The sequence below is a fragment of the Periplaneta americana genome, chromosome 2, assembly GCF_040183065.1.
Source record: "Periplaneta americana isolate PAMFEO1 chromosome 2, P.americana_PAMFEO1_priV1, whole genome shotgun sequence".
Lineage (NCBI taxonomy): Eukaryota > Metazoa > Arthropoda > Insecta > Blattodea > Blattidae > Periplaneta > Periplaneta americana.
The window spans coordinates 46,848,960-46,872,761 of NC_091118.1; the positions used below are offsets into that span (position 1 = coordinate 46,848,960).

General features: G+C 35.6%; 1 protein-coding gene across 2 annotated transcripts in view; it reads right to left on the bottom strand.

The window, feature by feature from the left end:
- Positions 1–23,802, bottom strand: part of nvd (cholesterol 7-desaturase nvd) — a 363,650-nt gene that overhangs the window by 84,129 nt on the left and 255,719 nt on the right. The gene's annotated exons all lie outside the window — the stretch shown is intronic.

Sequence of the window (23,802 nt, forward strand, 5' to 3'; positions counted from 1 at the left end):
GTTTTCTTAATTAGATTTAATTTTATAATAAATATTAGGCGCAACAAATGCCAGTCACGTGAGTTATGAATAACATTTTTAGTTTGAAACTAATTGTCTGCTTGCCCGAGTAAAAGTCAGCATTCAGCAAAATGAAACTGATACAAACATTCAGTGTAAGCCTACTGTGGCAATACTAACAGCAACAGTACTCTAACACAGCAATGTCATAGGACACTTTAATGAACAAATCGGTAAGTTCTTACGAAAGACTAACACTAACACAGCAATGTCACGGGACACTTTAATGAACAAATGGATAAGTTCTTACGAAAGACTAACACTAACACAGCAATGTCACGGGACACTTTAATGAACAAATGGATAAGTTCTTACGAAAGACCAACAGTAACATAGCACTGACAGAGAGCACTGTAATGAGCAAATCCATAAGCTCTAGAATAGCTAACAGTAGTACAACAATGTCACAGGACACTGTAATGAACAAATGGGTAAGTTCCTGGAAAGGCTAATAGTAACAAAACAATGTCACAGGACACTGTAATGAGCAAATCGATAAGCTCTTAGAATGACTAAGAGTAGCACAACAATGTCACAGGACACTGTAATGAGCAAATCGGTAAGTTCTTGCAAAGGCTAATAGTAACAAAACGATGTCACAGGACACTGTAATGAGCAAATCGATAAGCTCTTAGAATGACTAAGAGTAGCACAACAATGTCACAGGACACTGTAATGAGCAAATCGGTAAGTTCTTGCAAAGGCTAATAGTAACAAAACAATGTCACAGGACACTGTAATGAGCAAATCGATAAACTCTTAGAATGACTAAGAGTAGCACAACAATGTCACAGGACACTGTAATGAGCAAATCGGTAAGTTCTTGCAAAGGCTAATAGTAACAAAACAATGTCACAGGACACTGTAATGAGCAAATCGATAAGCTCTTAGAATGACTAAGAGTAGCACAACAATGTCACAGGACACTGTAATGAGCAAATCGGTAAGTTCTTACAATGACTAACAGTAACACAGCAATGTCACAGGACACTTTAATGAACAAATCGGTAAGTTCTTACAATGACTAACAGTAACACAGCAATGTCACAGGACACTTTAATGAACAAATCGGTAAGTTCCTGGAAAGGCTAATAGTAACAAAACAATGTCACAGGACACTGTAATGAGCAAATCGATAAGCTCTTAGAATGACTAAGAGTAGCACAACAATGTCACAGGACACTGTAATGAGCAAATCGGTAAGTTCTTGCAAAGGCTAATAGTAACAAAACAATGTCACAGGACACTGTAATGAGCAAATCGATAAACTCTTAGAATGACTAAGAGTAGCACAACAATGTCACAGGACACTGTAATGAACAAATCGGTAAGTTCTTGGAAAGGCTAATAGTAACAAAACTATGTCACAGGACACTGTAATGAGCAAATCGATAAGCTCTTAGAATGACTAACAGTAACACAACAATGTCACAGGACACTGTAATGAGCAAATCGATAAATTCTTGGAAAGGCTAACAGTACCACAACAATGTCACAGGACACATTAATGAGCAAATACATAAGCTCTTAGAATGGCTAATAGGAGCACAACAATGTCACAGGACACTGTAATGAACAAATCGGTAAGTTCTTGGAAAGGCTAATAGTAACAAAACGATGTCACAGGACACTGTAATGAGCAAATCGGTAATTTCTTGGAATGGCTAATAGTAACAAAACGATGTCACAGGACACTGTAATGAGCAAATCGATAAGCTCTTAGAATGACTAACAGTAACACAACAATATCACAGGACACTCTAATGAACAAATCGGTATGTACTTTTAAACGTTAACAGTAAAAAAACGTAACGACCAAATTGATAACCTCTTAGAACAGTTAACAGTAACAAAACAATGTCGCAAGATACTGTAACCAGAAAGTCGATAAGTACTTATTAATGGCACGAAAATGTCCCAGGACACTATAATGAGGAAATCGATAAGTTCTTAGAAAGACTAACAGTAACAAAACAAAGTCGCAAGATATTGTAATCTAATCGATAAATTATTATGAAAAGCTAACAGTAAAAAAATGTCATAGGATACTTAGTGAGCTAATGGATAAGTTCTTAGAAAGGCAAACAGTAACACAAAGATGTCACAAGACACTGTAATGAGCAAATCGATAAGTTCTTAGGAAGACAAAGAGTAACACAAAAATGTCACAAGACACTGTAATGAGCAAATCGATAAGTTCTTAGAAAGGCAAACAGTAATACAAAGATGTCACAAGACACTGTAATGAGCAAATCGATAAGTTCTTAGGAAGGCAAACAGTAACACAAAGATGTCACAAGACACTGTAATGAGCAAATCGATAAGTTCTTACAATGACTAACAGTAACACAACAATGTCACAGGACACTGTAATGAACAAATGGGTAAGTTCCTGGAAAGGCTAATAGTAACAAAACAATGTCACAGGACACTGTAATGAGCAAATCGATAAGCTCTTAGAATGGTTAACAGTAGCACAACAATGTCACAGGACACTGTAATGAACAAATGGGTAAGTTCCTGGAAAGGCTAATAGTAACAAAACAATGTCACAGGACACTGTAATGAGCAAATCGATAAGCTCTTAGAATGACTAAGAGTAGCACAACAATGTCACAGGACACTGTAATGAACAAATCGGTAAGTTCTTGGAAAGGCTAATAGTAACAAAACGATGTCACAGGACACTGTAATGAGCAAATCGATAAGTTCTTAGGAAGGCAAACAGTAACACAAAAATGTCGCAAGACAATGTAATGAGCAAATCGATAAGTTCTTAGGAAGGGAAACAGTAACACAAAAATGTCACAAGACACTGTAATGAGCAAATCGATAAGTTCTTAGGAAGGCTAACAGAAACAAAACAGCGTTGCAGGACAAAGTAATGAGCAAATCGATAAGTTCTTACACGGCTAACAGTAACAAAACAATGTCACAGGATACCGTTACGAGAAAATTGATAAGTTGGCCTACTTACGAAATGCTAACAGTAACACAACAATGTTACATCGTAATGAGGAAATGAATAAGTTCTTAGAAAAGATAACAGTAATATAACAGCATCACAGAGAATGTAATGAGCAAATCAATAAGTTCCTAGAAAGGCTAACACTAACACAAGAGTGTCAAGATCCTCATTAAATTCAATTTCTTTCATAAGCCGTATTTTTCTCATTTTGGTTACTATATTCTTTACTCTTAACTTTCCAAACAGCTGATAATGGTCTATCCATTCTATGAATTCACTCATAAATTCGCCTGTATAAATCCCTGAATCCTGAGCAAAATCACTTTTTGCTTTATTTGAAATAGATAACACACCCACCACTGTGGAGGACAGAAGACTGTGCTGTCGCCTTCACAAGCACGAGTTTGTCTACGTTAATTCAAGTATTGCTAGGCTACCCACAGGCCGAATACAGATCATATTACAGACCAATTTTTCCGTCGATAATTCATTCTCACACGACTATCTTCCGGTTTGTCTGTACAAACAGTCAGTGTAGAGAAACCGGTGTAGGGTAAAGGTTGGTAATATTGTGATAGTTATTTTTGAGAATTTATTACAATTTTACTGAGCGAGAGGAAGATCGGTTTTTTGCGTCAACGTATTAAGGGAATGTTCGTGGACAAGTTTCTGCACAAAATCAGTCCTTCTCTCGCTCAGTAAAATTGTAATAAATTCTCAAAAAGAACTATCACAATGTTACCAACCTTTATCCTATTACGATCTTACTAATAAACCGTGTATAGTTTTATACGAGACGTTGAGACAGAAAACGTTACTAATAAACCATGCATAAGCGATGGATGTATAAACAATCTGTAACTATACAATGGGAATTGCTTTGCAGTAGTTATATACACGAAACCCCTTGTTTAATCGTTGTATATAGAGAAAAAATGGCCGCCCCTCTAACAGCTGTTCATATCGACTGTCATTTTATGATGATGGATGCCTTGTAACAACAGAAGAACACACCAAAGAGCACAGAATAAGTAGAATATTATTGCTGTAGCTTGTACTCTTTGACCAAAATATAGTGTGGTAATCTATCAGAGCCAGTTGTACTATCGATTCTTAACACGGCACACTAGAGCGCTCTACCGGATGCAATAGAGAATCTCAGATATTCGAATACCTTTCATAATGAAGTAATGACGAAACTATGACGTAACTGTGTAACAGTTATATTGTTATACACGACGTATGTAGTGATTATTAGTAAGGAATTTACACACGACTTATAAACGAGCTACTCATTGTATAAGTATAAAATAGTTAAACGTCTGTATATAAAGTTTTTATTAGTAAGACCGTATATCTTCGCGTTATAGGCCCCTAAAGACACCACTACCACGTGAGTGTTCACGCTACTCTTTCATCTTGTAACCTATACTTACGTGCAGTTTAAAAACGGTAACTCTAGGCTATAAAAAATCTCTGACTCTTGACTCTCGCTCCAATTGACTCTTTCATAACAGACATTATGTAATTTATCAACAGTAATCTCACTAGACGTTTTGATTTATCTAGAGAAAATCTAAACTCGAATGGGATTTAATTGACTATTACACGATTAGAAGAAAGTATATAAAGATTAGAAGTAACGAAGTACTCCAATACAATAAAATATTAATTGACTTACGAAAATATAACTGTCTTCAAATGTATTATTGTACCATCTCAACATTACAAATATTACGCTAGATGCATGCTAGATGGCAGTAGTGAGCAATGCCTTCTCGTCGAGAAGTTCTCGATCTATTATACACGATAGCAATGTTACTAGTCAAGAAGGCTTTGTTGATTGTTTCATTTTTATTAAAATGCAACATTCCACTTCAATTATCCGAATCCCAGTAATCAACGTCACTTGACAGATGATTTTCAATAAATCTTAATATTAAACAATCTCTGATACGTGACTATCCATAATATCATATAGCAGAAGCTATAACATAACCTAACTAATATACACAAGTGTTAGAAAAGTTCTAATTAACGACGATGACATAAAAAATAAACATGAATAATTTTAAAAGGGATAATTATTGAATGTACAATTTTTCAAATTTGAATGTGGTTGGTGGTTCAATTGATGTTATATTGGACGTGTGCGTAATAGAAGTGGAACTCGATTTAGACCTACATGGTGTATTCAACTTATTCAGGATTTCCGAATGAATAATTTTAAAAGGAATAATTATTGAATGTACAATTTTCTAATTTGAATGTGGTTGGTGGTTCAATTGATGTTATATTGGACGTGTGCGTAATAGAAGTGGAACTCGTTGATTTAGGCCTACATGGTGTATTCAACTTATTCAGGATTTCCGAATGGTGCTCTTCATTTATTTGTAAATCGGATTTCAGAAGACGCATAGGTATGATCAGTGATTTTTATTAATTCTTGTTCTTGAATGCCAATGCGAGTCATATTTGAAACTGCTGTGCATCGACTGGAGTGGTTTGTAATTATATATATATATATATATATATATATATATATTTTTTTTTTTTTTGACGTCCAGACCAGCGCAGTTTCAAATGTTGGCAAACAAAGAAACAAATGCTAGGGACGCGATAAAATTAAACAAATGCTAGGGACGCGATAAAATTAAACAAATGCTAGGGATGCGATAAAATTGTGCGATGAGCAGCCATGATTGGTTGAAATACGTCCTTTCGTACCGTTTTATTGGTCAAAAGTAGTATGACGTAGTAAGAGTGTAATAGTCAAGGTAAACCTACTAGAATGGCACAGCCTTAGACACAAAAAAATCACCGATCTCATGTAGCGTGAATTTATCTAAGGCCACATTTCGGCAGCGCTTGCTTCATACGACTAGGGAAGGGTTATTTTTAAATGGTTACTTTACAACGCTTTATCAACTGCTATGGTTATCCAGCGTCTGTGTGAGATGAAGGTGATAATGCCGGCGAAATGAGTTCAGGGTCCAGCGACAAAAGTTACCCAGCATTTGCTCTTAATAGGTTGAAGGAAACCCCAGAAAAAAACCTCTGCTAGGTGACTCGTTCCATTAAGAATTTGAGCTGGGGTCAGCTCGTTTCATGGTCAGGCATGCTGTTTCCTCACAGAAGTGGACTAAAAATATGTTTATTTTGTACCAATTTACCCATTGGATATATCTTTGTTATAGATTAGTTATAACGGTTATAGCACTTCGTCTATAAAAAGACGGAAAAAGAAACAAACAAACAAAACAAAACAAAAACAACAGAGCAACTAAATTTCAGAACACACACACTCTTTGACTCCACATTACACTACACAAACACAACCCCACAGGAAACACAAACAAAAGGCGCCAAGACCAGCAACAACCAGTTCTTATGATGGCCGATAAGCTGAAACATGTTAACGAAGTAATGTAAAATTTAACACGAGAAAGACACATAATACGTTTTCTGAAGTGATATAGTGTTAAAAGTTGTGTAATCAAAATGTATAAAACAAATTAATTTGAGGGATTGGAGAAAATTTGCGTACGTATTAAGAAATAATATGAGAAGAGCAAATGATTCGATAAAACGCTATCCAATTAAAAACGCGTCTATAAGAAACGTTGCAAAGCCGAAAGAAAGTATACAATGAACATAACAGATTACCTGCACACGTTTACTGTAAAATTATCACACGAAAACTAAAATTCGTAATACCCATGTCAGTGGACATTATATATACCCCTGCGAAACCATTAAATACCTCCCACATATGTGGACTTATATTTGGGCTGCCTGAGCAAAAAGTGATTTAAAGACACTATGTATAGTAGAAAATTGCAAAAATATTTTTTTCCAAGAGGTTGGTAACTTTTTAACCCTACCATTTCAGATAAGGCATTATCAAATATTCGAAAAGTTTGTGTGAAAGTTACCTTTTTTTTTTTAATGTTAACATAAATAGCTTTGTTGAGGGGTATGAATATTTTTATACTAAACTGTTCAAAATATTAAGGACTAAAAGATGTGAACTGCATACAAATGCTGTTGGCTTTAAAGCTTAGTAAATAAAGGATGAGAAAGAATAACTTCAAGGGAATAATTGTTTCGGGGCCGGGAATCGATCCCGGGACCTTTGGTTGAACGTACCAGCGCTCTAACAACTGAGCTACCCAGGAACTCCACCCGACACCGTCTCAATTTTTCCCTTTATATCCACACAACTCGCGTGGGCTGACGAGACGCCAGACACCCATATCGAGTGCATACAACACTATGTGACTTGGAATTGTGGTTTTTCTGTTAACGTGCCTACAGTAACGTATATATTATGGAAATAGATTTACAACATTTACACTTACAACTTTTACGAACATTTTAACATCGTCATCCCCTTAAAAATCCATCCCCTTGCGCCAGAATTGAACATGTGAATATTGTATTTAATTAGATTCGTGATACCAAGCAAACACTGGAGGGCCTTTGCAGCATTGTGGACATTGCAACATCCAGTGGACTTAGGAAGGGAACAGTCTGAAGTACACGTGGCCCAGACACGACACCCGAAGGTGAGAGAGGGCACTCCGTCACATCTGACTTGCAAACTCGTAATTCCAAGTTAAGGAAGTGTTTGTAATTCAACTAACATACGAGGGCAGCATACATAACGCTGCCCCTTTCCGAATTTCACGTAAGCGAGCCCACCTGGAATTATGTCAATAGTCACAAAGCCAACCAAGGACAAAGTCGTTTCTATTGTTTCCAGGATGAGGGATGGAGTCCTTCAACACTTAACATTCGATCTATTAATCAAGTTCAGGATTTTAGATTCTAATAAATAAAGTTAGAACTTTTGAAGTTTTGTTTACCAGTAAACCCTACTACCCTTTCGTGATAAAGACCCATGTCCTAAGACAAGTATTTTGAACAAAAATTTGTAGGCTAAACTATGTCACATAGCTCTGCAGCTAGTCATAGTCGGGAATCAAGAGTCATAGTTTGAGTGGTAGAGTAAGAATCACTGTGTGAGTCTCGGAGTCAGCGTTGTAGTCCTGAAACAGAGCAATACTCGTTCAGAGTCATAATCGCAGAGTCAGAGTAGTATTCGCAGTGTCAAGAGTCGTAGTTGAACCCACAATCAAGAGGTCAAGAGTCGTAGTCGTAGAAACAAGAATCGTAGTTGTACTCAGTCAAGAGTCGTAGTCGTAGTCAAGAGTCGTAGTTGTAGTTTCAAGAGTTGTATTTGTAGTCAAGAGTCGTAGTTGTAGTCAAGAGTTGTAGTTGTACCCATAGAGTCAAGAGTCGTGGTTGTAGAGCCAAGAGTCATAGTTGCAGCTATAGTCAAGAGTCGTAGTTGTACAGTCAAGAGTTGTAGTTGTAGTCACGAGTCGTAGTTGTAGAGTCAAGAGTTGTAGTTGTAGACAAGAGTCGTAGTTGTAGTCAAGAGTCGTAGTTGTAGAGTCAAGAGTCGTAGTTGTACCCATAGAGTCAAGAGTCGTGGTTGTAGAGCCAAGAGTCATAGTTGTAGTTGTAGTCACGAATCGTAGTTGTAGAGTCAAGAGTTGTAGTTGTAGACAAGAGTCGTAGTTGTAGAGTTAAGAGTTGTAGTTGTAGAGTCAAGAGTCGTAGTTGTAGAGCCAAGAGTCATAGTTGTAGCTATAGTCAAGAGTCGTAGTTGTACAGTCAAGAATTGTAGTTGTAGTCACGAGTCGTAGTTGTAGAGTCAAGAGTTGTAGTTGTAGTCAAGAGTCGTAGTTGTAGAGTCAAGAGTCGTAGTTGTAGAGTCAAGAGTCGTGGTTGTACCCATAGAGTCAAGAGTCGTGGTTGTAGAGCCAAGAGTCATAGTTGTAGCTATAGTCAAGAGTCGTAGTTGTACAGTCAAGAATTGTAGTTGTAGTCACGAGTCGTAGTTGTAGAGTCAAGAGTTGTAGTTGTAGACAAGAGTCGTAGTTGTAGAGTCAAGAGTCGTAGTTGTAGTCAAGAGTCGTAGTTGTAGAGTCAAGAGTTGTATTTGTAGTCAAGAGTCGTAGTTGTAGTCAAGAGTTGTAGTTGTATAGCCAAGAGTCGTAGTTGTACCCATAGAGTCAAGAATCGTGGTTGTAGAGCCAAGAGTCATAGTTGTAGCTATAGTCAAGAGTCGTAGTTGTACAGTCAACAGTTGTAGTTGTAGTCACGAGTCGTAGTTGTAGAGTCAAGAGTTGTAGTTGTAGACAAGAGTCGTAGTTGTAGAGTCAAGAGTCGTAGTTGTAGGGTCAAGAGTCGTAGTTGTACCCATAGTCAAGGGTCATAGTTATAGAGTCAAGAGTTGTAGTTGTAGTCACGAGTCGTAGTTGTAGAGTCAAGAGTTGTAGTTGTAGTCAAGAGTCGTAGCTGTAGAGTCAAGAGTCGTAGTTGCAGAGTCAAGAGTTGTAGTTGTAGAGTCAAGAGTTGTAGTTGCAGTCAAGAGTCGTAGTTGTACCCATAGTCAAGGGTCATAGTTGTATAGTCAAGAGTTGTAGTTGTAGTCAAGGGTCGTAGTTGTAGAGTCAAGAGTTGTAGTTGTAGTCAAAGGGAAAGGAACTGGTCACCTTACCCCATTATCTTCTGGGTCTGGGTCGGTTTTCGGTGTTCGTATTAATCACTTTATGTGGTTAATCAAAATAAATGTTTAGGTTAGATCTCACGAATCATTAACTGTTTAGTCAAACAATGGCTTTGAAGTTGCCAAACGAAATACATTTTAATATTATATCAATAATAAATAAATAAATAAATAAATAAATAAATAAATAAATAAATAAATAAATAAGTTTGTAAATAAATAAATGAGCAGATAAAATAATATATAGTAAATAAGTAAGTAAATATTACTCTTCAGGTAAAATTGTAAATATTACAGAGATATATATTAATATTAAAATTTGAGCAAAGTCAGCCGTTTATGAACTAAGGCAACAAGCGGCATAAGTAACACATTTTTTAATCGTCACACCTACATGTCAGAGAAACTCTCTAGATTATGCCACCGCCAAACTTCTAGATAAAGGAATGCGATGATGGGTAGAAGTGTAACGTGCTCATATTTAACCCACTGTATATGGATGACAGTCCTCGTGTTTGTTTTATTGATCCCTGGGGTAAAGGTTACAACAGACATATACTTCCAGCAGTGGGAATTTTGTTAGCTACTTTACAAAGGAAAGTATGTGATCACGGATTATTTGACTTATCAGAAATAAAATTAGCAGTTTCATTGCCCCGTGATATATTGAATGATAAAATACTGTATATTATTTACTGACACATTTATTTTAACAATAGCCAGTGTGGATAAGAAGGGATCATACGAGTGTAACTATGTACATACCCACCTCCATTCCATTTAACTTATCTCTATGCTCCAGAAAGATTTCATAACGTATTGCATAGGTTAGTTGAGATAAGTATGTTTTTACTCTTGCTTATCTTGTGATAAAATACTGAACTTCGCCGATTGACGTAACTATTATTCAAAGTTCTTAGTTCATGGAGGATTTCGGGAATATTTTGTTACATGCACTTATTTCCGTCCGTGGCGCGACATTCTATGAAAGGCCAAGGCCGACAAGCCTCAGCAGAAGTAAACGATCATCCAAACAGTACGGAGGTATCGTGTGGTTAGCACAGGGATGGGTATAACGGAGGCTTCCCATCTACGTCTCGGCCTCCCCAAAGGAGTTTTCCCTCCTCCGGCCTCCCAACTAACACTCTATATGCATTTCTGGATTCGCTCACACGTGCTACATGCCCTGCCCATCTCAAACGTCTAGATTTAATGTTCCTAATTATGTCAGGTGAAGAATACAATGCGTGCAGTTCTGCGTTGTGTAACTTTCTCCATTCTCCTGTAACTTCATCCCTCTTAGCTCCAAATATTTTCCTAAGAACCTTATTCTCAAACGTCCACACCTGTGGAGTAACGGTCAGCGCGTCTGGCCGCGAAACCAGGTGGCCCGGGTTCGAATCCCGGTGGGGGCAAGTTACCTGGTTGAGGTTTTTTTCGGGGTTTTCCCTCAACCCAATACGAGCAAATGCTGGGTAACTTTCGGTGCTGGACCCCGGACTCATTTCACCGGAATTATCACCTTCATATCATTCAGACGCTAAATAACCTGAGATGTTGATACAGCGTCGTAAAATAACCCAATAAAAAATTATTCTCAAACACCCTTAATCTCTGTTTCTCTCGCAAAGTGAGAGTCCAAGTTTCACAACCATATATATATAGCAACCGGTAATACAACTGTTTTATAAATTCTTACTTATTTACTTACTTATTGGCTTTTAAGGAACCCGGAGGTTCATTTCCGCCCTCACATAAGCCCGCTATTGGTCCCTATCCTGAGCAAGATTAATCCATTCTCTATCATCATATCCCACCTCCCTCAAATCCATTTTAATATTATCTTCCCATCTACGTCTCAGCCTCCCTAAAGGTCTTTTTCCCTCCGGCCTCCCAACTAACACTCTATATGCATTTCTGGATTCGCTTATACGTGCTACATGCCCTGCCCAACTCAAACGTCTGGATTTGTTCCTAATTATGTCAGGTGAAGAATACAATGTGTGCAGTTCTGCGTTGTGTAACTTTCTCCATTCTCCTGTAACTTCATCCCTCTTAGCCCCAAATATTTTCCTAAGCACCTTTTTCTCAAACACCCTTAATCTCTGTTTCTCTTGCAAAGTGAGAGTCCAAGTCTCACAGCCATACAGACCAACCGGTAATATAACTGTTTTATAAATTCTAACTTTCAGATTTTTTGACAGCAGACTGGATGATAAAAGTTTCTCAACCGAATAATAACAAGCATTTCCCATATTTATTCTGTTTAATTTCCTCCCGAGTATCATTTATATTTGTTACTGTTGCTCCAAGATATTTGAACTTCATCTCTTCAAAAGATAAATTTCCAATTTTTATATTTCCAATTGTTTTATAAATTCTAACTTTATTTATTCACTTATTTACTAATTCATTATTTATTTATTTATTTCTACATTCATTTATTTTACTTGCAAATTCATTTATTTATTTGGTCTACCATTCTGATTATCGAGGCTTCCCGTGTCAGTAAGGCGACTTGATGATGAAAATAAACTGCTGATAAAGGCTAAAGACACAGGAACCAGAATTGTATGAGAGAAATCTGTCCAAGAATTGACTTTCCGTAATTAAATCAATACCTCACAAAAATCGGAAACCTGTCCCTTTGGGAGAACTATGGATGTCCTCTTTGCTTGCGTCAAATAACGTCAGGCTAAATGCAGAACATTTGGAAATCTGTAACGTGTGAAGGAGGGAATGAGATCTTAAATGCGAGAAAGATGTATGAAGTGTGTCATACGTCGCAGCAGTCACTGGAAAGATCTGTGACGCACTCACTAGTGAAGACGTAATCAACAGTGTGTTTCAAAATGTTGGACACAGTTATATTATATCAGTTTTAGCTTAAGTTTAAAAATAGGCAGTACATTAGGGCCGATTGTATAAACCATTCAACCTTAGATCAGAGGTTAAATTGATCCTCATTCTAGCTGAACTTGGAATTTTGTGTTGTATAAAGTCTAATCTGAGATTAATTTGTCTCAAACTAAGTCAACTTTGACTGAAGAAATTTCTCCGATTAAGTTAGATGATCCAACTTCAGTTATTTCTTTTCTGTTTGAAATATACGAGTGACAGATTGTGCAAATAAAATATCCATTATTATTATTAATATTAATAGATATGGTAGGTACATTTATATAAATATATATATATATATATATATATATATACATACATATATGTTTTTCAATTTCTTGCCTAAATACACAAACATTCTTATATTTTATAAGACTTTATCGTGTTCAGCAGTATGAAATAACATAACCTATAATTATAATTTGTTTATAACAACCATTAATTATTAATGGATATGATGGGTACATTCATAAATATTCAATTAACTGTATTAGTAAACGAAAATTGTCGTTCTATAAAACTTTATTATGTTTAGCAGTACCAAACACCATAACATGATAACAATTTCGAGAACAGACAATCTTTTTCTTATTGTCCGCCATTATTCACAATGCACAAAACAAACCAGTGTCTCCAACAGAGTGTACGGAAAGTCGCAAAAAAGTAGTTGGAAAGTAGCTAGATTTCTCATTATTAACAAAGAAAGTTTAAATTTTGTCACTATGGGGTGCTAAAAAGGTCGCTAAATCCCTATTTTAGCAATATAAAAGCTAAAAAAAATTGTCGTTGAAAAAGAGTTAAAGTCGCTAGATTGTCAACACTGAACAAACCTGTACAGCATGGCCCGCGCATCACATACTTCACCTGTTTATGCGATGTTGCCAAATCCTTTTCACGTGAACTTAGATTGCATTTGAACCAAGGTAATTTTATCGCAGAAAAGTTTTGTACAATAGAAGAAGTGTCTGAACTCAGTTCACTTTCCGATCTTCGATCAAAGTTGATCTTTAGTCAGGGAGTTTTATACAATTGGGCCTTAATGGAGTATATACAGAATATCTCAGGAGTAAAGTAAAATACTTCAGGATAATGTAGTTTGGGTTAGCCTACATCGATTTAACCTGATATATCTATGCCCGATGTGTAACGGTTGAGGAAGTTATTGATGGGTGAAATTTGAAATGGAGAGCGGCATTATAAACGCATTCCTACGTTTTAGAACTTTGTGATATGATACATTATTGGAAATGCTGCATCTTGTGCTATTTAAATAAGTTGCCAGCCTGTAATATTGGCAATATTACTTAGAACTGAATTGTACAAAATGCATAATGAAAGTATGTGTCACCGTCATGACATTGATTTTCTTTATCTGCCTTCCTGATACAACAGCAGATGCATAAGATAAAAATCTTAAGCTACTGGTCATAATTTATGTAGGCTACTGAAGCTTGGTAAGTAAGAGTCAAGTTTAGTATGTTAGAGTTTATCAGATATATAATCCGTAAAGGATTTAATAAAAATGAGAAGATAACATTTCAACAGAAACATAAGGAATTTACAGTTATATATACTCAAAGTGCAGCTTTTCAGTTCCTTAAGGAACTTGGTAGAGCAGCCCTGGACACAAAGGGGGAGTGAAACGAAACTCTGACACCACCTCCCATGTCCTTTTCGCTTACACCACCTTATTTTTCTTGTTGTTTTATGGTCTAGATATTAATGTAATAACCAGGGAACGGATTTATATGGACTAAAAATATATGAAATATGTAAATATATATGTAGTTATTTTTACCAAAATATGGAATTAAATATGGATTTTTACCAAAATATGGAATTAAATATGGACTTAAAATTATAAAAAAATGACTATGTACGTTAAATATTGGTACATTTTAATCAAACTAAACAAAAAATATAATGGACGTACCTTATCTTCCAATGTAGTTTCAACAAAACACAATTTTTATTGTCTGTTACCATAACAATAGGTTACAAACATTTCTTTCAAGTGCTGAAAAGTGAATCTTCTTCTATTGTCTCTGAGGATAGATTTATACTGACTAAAAGAGCGTTCGACGTCACAAGAAGTAACTGGTACATAATTCAATTTCACAATGTCTGCTGGGGATAAGTCCAAGTTAATCTTCACTGTTGATTCACCACTCATCACAGCAACAACCTTTTGTAGTTCTTCATATCCAGGGTTTTTTGAAAGTACAGTGTCCACCTTAGCTCTTACTGCATCTGCAACTTTACCTCTACCACGATTCAGTTGTTCCACAGTACTATTTATAATTTCAAAACTTTCAGATAGTGAAAGGTGCCTATTTTGGAGACTTTTGAGCGTTTTTATGATGCATGAAAATGTATGCTGAATGTGAGCTAAGTCATTCTTCACACTTATGTCACAGTTAACTGTTTTCGCAGTATCAATTGAGACTGCATCTTCAGAGTCCAATGCAAGGAGAACATTGTTAATAGAGTCTATATGTTCGGCATAATATTCAACTGCTTCTAGCCATGTACCCCATCTAGTTAAAATTGGCTTTGGTGGCAATGGAATTTCAGGGTACATTTCTTTCAACACGTTAACTCTACTGGGAGCTTTGAGAAATACTTTTTTCACTGATGAAATCAACAAATCTACTTTAGGGAAATTGTCTCTGACCACTTCTGCCACACGATGAAATGCATGCGCCACACAAGTAAAATGAGTCAATTTAGGATATACAACAGATAATGCTTGTCCAGCTTTGACCATATAAGGGGCAGCATCGCTAATAAAGAATAACACATTATCGTACATAATACCCTTTGGCCACAGGATACCCATAGCTTCGTTGAACAGTTTAACTATAGTTTTGTTATTGCACTTTTCTAGAACATCACAATGTAAAAGAATTCGTTCAGAATATTGTTCACTTAACAAACCGATAACTATATTACCAACAAGTCTACCTTCTTTGTCGGGAGTCTCATCAATGGAAACCCAAATTGAACTATCTTTAATTTCATCTCTTATCTTCTGTATTGTCTCATCGTAGATGGATGGAGCATACGTCTTCCTAAGTGTTGACTCATCCGGGATTGTATGTTGAGTATATTTTTCAAGGAATTCCCTGAAGACCTTATTCTTTAGTTTGTAGAGAGGAATATCAGCAGAGATGAGAGAACGGCACAGGTCGATGTTAAACTCAGATCTTACATTCGATGTTGTTGGTTGTGTTAAAAACAATTGTCTCTGCTTGGAATTTAGTTGTTTGTTGGCCTGATGTTTACTAGTTGTAATGTGTTGTTGCACCAGGAACTTTTGTGTAGATGATACTGCACGCTGACACAAATTACAAAATAATATTTTATTGTCAGTTGATAAACCATCTTCTTTAAATTCTGAAATGTAACTTGTTAGTTTTGATTTTAAATTGACTGAATGACGTACTTTTGGCATATTTACCGTCTTTATAGTATGATTTACAAAACTGAACCTATGTGTACTCTGACTGGCATTTAACTGTTGAGCTGCACAACTGAAGTCTGTTAAAAATTTTAAATTAAATTAATACAGTTTTGTAACTTACTTTCCCATTGTTGATAGGACTGCTAATTTTCAAATAACTCTGATGTTAAAGGGATTACTGAACATGTGTTTAAATCTCTATTGTTGAAATGTATTTTTAAAAGTTAATGGAATTTTGTTTTGTTTTATTGTTAAACCTAATATAATATGGACTGTTTTATATGAAATATGGAAAATATATGGAAATTAACGAAAATATGTACTAAACTCTAAAATATGGAAAAATATGGAAAATAAAAGTAGGATTTTTCAACCCTACACATTGTGAAACATAAAGATAATGCAAAATATAAATTATATTAGCTTTATAAGTAAATATGTATTTACATATAAATCCTTTCCCTGGTAATAACTATGTAAGCAATTGTATTCAATTAGAATTAGAGTCTGGCTGGGCGGAAGAGAAGGCCTACTGGCCTTAGCTCTGCCAGATTAAATAAATAAATTATTATTATTGTTATTATTATTATTACTATTATTATTATTATTATTATTATTATTATTATTATTATTAACAGATGCACGGTGAACACTGTACTTCAGAGATGGATTTCAGGCGACCAGCGAGACCCGAAAGCTCGTAAAAACTATTATGTTTACCTTATACAATCCGTCACTGAACAATGCTTACTTTGTGCCTACTCGTCTCAGCCGGGGAAAGTGGAGTGAGGAGTTAAGGGGAAATCTGCAGTGACTCGATTGAGTTATTAGTGGTAGAAGTTTCCGGCTGTTCAGTATACTTGAAATGAAATTTAATTTTCTTCAAGACTGCATTAGACCTAGATAGACAAACATTTTTCACCACGCATTTACACAGACCCTGATGAGTTGATTGATACAGTAGGTTTAGTTTATTTCCCTTCACAACAATTATAAAACTGAAGTAAAAATAACTGAAAATTTGTATTTTTTCTCGTCTACTCAGAAACTGTTTGTCAGAACTTGATCAAAAATTGTATACACATTATTTCTTATTTTTAGTAGGTTATCTTACGACGCTTTATCAACATCTTAGGTTATTTAGCGTGTGAATGAGATGAAGGCGATAATGCCAGTGAAATGAGTTCGGAGTTCAGCACCGAAAGTTACCCAGCATTTGCTCATATTGGGTTGAGGGAAAACCGCGGGAAAAAACCTCAATCAGATAAATTTCCTCGACCAGGAATCGAACCCGGGCCATCTGGTTTCGCGGCCAGACACACTAACCGTTACTCCACAGGTGTGGACTTATTTCTTATTAATTTAACATTGTCGAAAGAGAAAATTTTCCTTAATGGTATAAGATAGGGGAAAACTCTTTTCGCAGCTTAATCTGTGTTCCTTTAGGAGTAAGACAGTGAAAGAAATTTTGTTCTAACATAAAAACTGTGGGCCAAGGACTAAACAAACAAATTTCATCTACGTAAAGATTAATTGTTTTGTCTTACAGAATACGTCTGTTCCGGTAACAATATCAGAGGAGAAAAATTCGCTCCGACGCCGGGGATCGAACCAGGGTCCTTGGTTCTACGCACCAAGCGCTCTAACCGTTGAGCTACCCCGAAGTTCAATCCATAGCACCGGATCGAATCCCTCTCCTCCAGTGCTTTTCCCTTTGTGGCCTGATTTCAAGTTCGACATGTATGTTGACATTTTTATATTAAGTTAACTGTCATTATACAAGGAGCTCACTCATTTGAGTGACTTGGTGACCGGGATTCCACAGTAATATGGACTGTTGCTCGAAGAATCTACGTAAAGATTAAATGAGGGGCTGGGTGCAAGAAAAACGCTTCTCTCAAATGCAAGTTTTGAGAAAACTGATGTTGAAAATTCAAACCGTAATAATGCTATCTATGCACGCCTTTACATTTTGGGTACTCCTGACCTCTATGATCACAGGATTGAACTACAACTTGGTGATCATATGCATAAAAGATCAGAGAACACAATAAAGCGTTTTACTCAAAAAGGACACAGCCTCTAAAATACCTGTCTTGCACCCAGCCCCTCAATTTTTTGGTCCTACAGAATACGTCTGTTACGGTAGCAATTAATATTAGAGGAGAAAAATTCGCTCCGGTGCCGGGGATTGAACCCGGGTCTTCGGTTCTAAATATTAAATATTAAGCAAATTTCAGTTTTCCCTTTAAAAATTTCCCTTTCCTCCCCCCCCCCCCCAAATATTTGAGGGATTTATTTTGTGTGATAAAAATTGCAAATTGTTCTCCCAAAGGTAGATAAGTACCTTAACCTCGACCAGCATTAAACTATTAATAAACAATGTGTATGAAAATTGTATGAAGTTCTAAAAATAGTTTCTAAGAAAATGATACTAGACGAAAAATCAAAGTCAAATTTTCAATAATAATATACACTTCAGTGTTATTATTACAGCCTGGATGTTTGGCAAAATCCTTTTTTTACTGGGTGAAAGTAAATCATTATTTTCATAGATATAAATGTGATTTGGGGAAAATCAAAGTGACACGGCCAATTTTATTTTACATATTTTGCCTTTTTAAGGTAATTCTTACTAATTCAATAATAAATGCCTTTTTTTTTACTTTTTAAAGCAATATTTCTTGTTTATTTGCTATTTTCTAGTTAATTGTAATGTAATGTGTATGACATTTAAATATTTGAAACAATGACTCACTTTACTAACAATAGTAAATAAAAGTAATTTATTTCTGTGCTTAATCTGCTAATAATCGTGCTTTAATACTATTGGTGTAATCTGAATAATGATCGACAAACCACAGAAAATATATTGTGATGTCTTCACGATACCAACAATCAGCTTTATAATTTTAAATTAAGACCGTTCTCATAGAAGTGGTCACGTAGTAGTTTCAATTGTTTGCTTTCATATTTTCAAATCTTACTGTTACAATTTCGTGCTACACGCGTTTATTATTGTAGGATAAAGAAATTCGAGTGAAGAACAGTCAGCTATTGTTGGGTGACAGAAGATATAAGATCTGTTAGCTAGAATGCCTAAATTCAGTAAATCATTGAAAAGTAAATTTCATGTTTACGTTAGTGAATTTGGTATTATCGCCGAGGTCTCATGCTTAACATTCGGCAGGTCTTTGAGCGGCCTCGTGAGTAACATTCGGCAGGTCTTTGAAATTTACTTGTATTATTGTTGTCAATTTCTTGTGTCGCCGCTCCAATCATTCGCCTCAATTTCAATGTCGCAACCAATAAGCTGTTTCCATTATAAAATGACACCTACTTGTCTAATCCACGTGGACTAAAACCGAGGTTGCAATGTCTTGTGCTGAGGAAGAACATTAAGATAATTATGCGATTAAAAATTATTATTAAAGAGTTATTATTAAAAGTTAAGAATGTCAACATACTCGTATATTTAACAATAATAATAATAATAATAATAATAATAATAATAATAATAATAATAATAATAATAATAATAACCATTTAACAATATAACAAACTAGTGCTTATTCTTATCGAGGAAGTAGACGTGACGCTTAGAGTGAAACCTACAGAGCAACAATCGGTCGGCAAAATTATGTTTTAAAAGCACACCGCACGTTATTGTATGATGCCGACATGTTAAGCATGGAGCCGCGGCGATTATACTCATGTCTTTTCAACCGATGGAACAGTTTTGTTACGCAAGGTTTGTGAAAAGACAATTAATCACGAAAAAATGTTATTTTATAAGTCAACTACGAAGTAAAAATGTGAGTCATGTTGATATAATTTAAATTTGTTGCTAAAATATATTATGTCGTTTTAAAATGTATACTACTTCTTTCAGAATTTATTGTGTCTTTTTTACGTTTTATTGCCTTTTCTGCCTGCCTATTTTAACTGTTATAAATGCCTAAACATCCGGGCTCTACTTATGATTATTGTCAACTGAAATAAGTAATCAACTCAGCAGGATTTGTGTAATGAGTGGTGAAAATTTTGTTCGTCTATTTAATATATTTTTGGAGAAAATTCGTGCTATGTTTAAGTAAGGTAAAGCATGCTGAACAGGACGGAATGGCAAATCTCTACAAAGAGTCTCGTCCAGAAAATACTTTAGTTCTTTATGCCGCGATGCTCATCTCCGGAGTTGGAACCAGCAACTTTTGGGAGGCCTGCATTATTCCGAGTCTGAGATTGGAATATTTATTGGGTCCACACGCAGCCCGCTCGTTCCCACCAAAACACTGCTTGGAGCTATATCGAAGGACACGCCAATGACATCTTCAGATGGACAAGTGATACCACTTCCCACAGAATCGCCAATCTTGACACATTCACTTTCGATTTTATGCTAATGCTCAACACATTTCTGTCAAATCTGTTATTAAAAGCAACACATTTCAAGCGCAGGCCCTCTCATATTATACTTAGCACGTGTATGCATTCCAAATCGTGATATGGTAGAGGTAACATTCCTACACGTGGATATTCGTGCAGACTAAAGGAAATTTCGACGTCTTTGCGTTTGTTTTGTTTGATGTTCCTCAACAGTCATCCGTAGCTAAGTGCTAGACCGTGGGCTTGGCGGTCGGCTAACTCTAGTTCTATACCCGGCGTTGACGGCAGTAATTCTTCTTGTGAACAAGATTGGACCATCAGGGTTTCTCCTGAAATTCTCGAGTTCTCCTTAACACTACACTATTAAATCACTAGAGCCCGAAAGTTCAGGCATTTATTTTGGCTAAAATTGACAGTTATTATAATTAATGAAGAAAAATTCGTTCCGGCACCGGGAATCGAACCTAGGACCCTCAGCTTGGCGCGCTGAGGGCTCTTACCATCTGAGCTATGCCGAGACCCGATCTACAGCGCTGGCCGAACCCTCCTTCTTTGCATCGTCAATGGCCTACTACCTACATTTTAGACTTATAGGCCTATATATGTCATTTATATGCAAGAGCGCATATTTTATGACTTTATGGCAATTTCAACAACAGTTTTAGATCACTGTTAACACTGACATATGTATGTATGTATGTATGTATGTACGTATGTATGTATGTATGTATGTATGTATGTATGTATGTATGTATGTATTTACACTACAAGTGGGCAAGCATCCGGTGGCAGTAGTACACACAATATAAACAGTACACAATAAAATTACAATACACAATACAATTAGATAACACAATACAATTATATACACAATACAATTATATACACAATACAATTAGAATGCACAATACAATAATATATAAAATAACCTAATTAATAAGTCAACCTAATTTTACATTTCAACTTATATATGTATAGCCTCTACACAAGTTTCACATTGGAATCTTTCACTTTACTCTCATCTCACTCACTGTACTGGCACTATGGCACATTTCTCTGACACTATAGAACACATTTCATTGACACTATAACTTATCACTGACCAAAACTATTCACTGCACTGTAAAACCATAACTTCACTGACACAACAGTTCAAATAAGACAAACAATTACACCCTTATTCATACTTATAAACAGAACTACATTTAAACTAGCTTACAATTCAAACCAAGGGAGTAACTCGTCAGACTAAATAAATATATGTCACCTTAATTTATATATATATATATATATATATATATATATATATATATATATATATATATATATATATATATACTACCAGTCAAAAGTTTTCGATCAGCTATGAAAACAACTAGTATACTTTATTTCAATGTACAAACATATCGGAAAAAACTAAATAGACCAACAAAATAAATATTTTCTCTGTCTAGCATTGTAATACGATATAATATTCAAAACGAAATTCCTGCTTTAACCACAAATCCATAGTTGTGACAGAGGACCTATAAGAATATGTATAAAATTGGCAGTCAAATAGGTACTTAAATTTCAGGAAATAGGCAGTAAAATAATAAAAATAGGCATTTAAAAATTGCAAAAAAATATGCAGTAAAATCATCAAAATAGTAATTTAATATAGGCTATTTAATAAACCTGTGTATCACATTTCAGTATTTACTCTTACTTTTCTTTGTTAGGCTACATGCCCTAAATAAGATGTTTTTTTTTTCAAGTTCTCAACTGTTACTTCTAGTCAGCCGCCTGTCAGAGAGAATGTTTTTCATCAAGAAAAAGGATCGTTCTATATCCACCAAAGTGATTGGAGCATACTTAAAACATGCTGTTGTGAATGGACTTTTATCGGTAACAACAGCGCAAATTAATGTGCCAATCCTGCTAATCGCTTTTAATAGACTTACGATTCGACCTAGCAGAGAAGTCATTTTTTCCTCTCTCCACTGTTTCCTTAGAATCTGTAGAAACTGAACCTCTCAGACAAGACAAACTATACTGTTTTCGCACGATTCGACCTAGCAGAGAAGTCATTATTTTTTCCTCTCTCCACTGTTTCCTTAGAATCTGTAGAAACTGAACCTCTCAGACAAGACAAACTATACTGTTTTCGCTGTAAGAAAAATCCTAATGTAAACATAAGCACGTTGCTGTCATACCCGTGATTGGCTCCCAGTCGAAACACTCACATGACGCAGGAAAATATAGTTCGTATTTGGAAACCATAATCTTGTATTATTTGAAAATAAAAAATTGAATTCTAGTTGTTAAATACAATGAAACATATAACTTCACTCATATGTAATACGCTATGTAAAAGAAAAGCTACTTTTATATTTTGTTATATACTATGAACGCGGATAAATACCAACAGTAATACCGAGGTAGTCTGTTCTTGTAACAAGCTGGCGTCTCCTGAGCTCGTAGTTGTTCACGTAAGCACGTGGTACTGTAGTATGGCTTCTGCATCCTCGGTGTGTGTGGTTATTAATAATAAAAGTGGAAACCCTCTCAAAAGTGCAGAAAAACAAATAGTCTTAAATGTATATCAAAGTTAAGTGAGTTGAATCCAACGTTATCTATTCAGAGCAAGTCAATCAGACCGCATGTTCCAGCTGGAAGAGACAACTGACGCTGTTGTGGACCGTCTCGTCATAAATTCTGCCGACGATCTTTGTCCGGCAGCGATTGACCTTACACCTAAGATTAAAATAATTTAATTACAGTAATTATAAAGTATGTGTTTCCTAAGCAAACGAATGCATAGTAGTGAGATTAGGCCTACTTGACGAGTAACGGGAAATGTTTAACATGAAACAGAATGTACAACAGTAGGCGGGAACACGTACTGAGAATCTATGGCGCCAAACAGCGGCCAATGAAGCCTCACTTCAGTCACGTGCTATTGTTTACATTAGGATTTTTCTTACAGCGAAAAGATTATAGCTGCCTCCGGTGTGAGATACAATAGCAGTAACTGGTCCACCAACCCTCTCGGCCGACTGAGTAGCTTAGGGATGGTTTGTAGGCATGCCACCACAAATAATTTAAATGTAGGCTATTTATATGGAGTGGGATTCTCAATAGAGATTCCCATTATGCAAAAATTTAGTTTAATTTTAGTAACAGATGCTTCATTTATAAAATAAAAATGATTTTCATATATATTTTTAATATATACAGAATTCGTACAAAATTCTTCTTTACTGATTATTTTTAATTTATACATAACAGCAGAAAATATCTATAGAATGAAAAAAAAGACCAAATAGGGCATTAAAAAAAGCAACGGAAGTAAAACAGACAAAAAAGGCAAAATAAAAATTGGCCCTACCGACCTAAAATGTACGGAAACATGTTTTTCTCTAATAAACTCTTACGTAAATCTACCCAGTTAAATCTACCCGG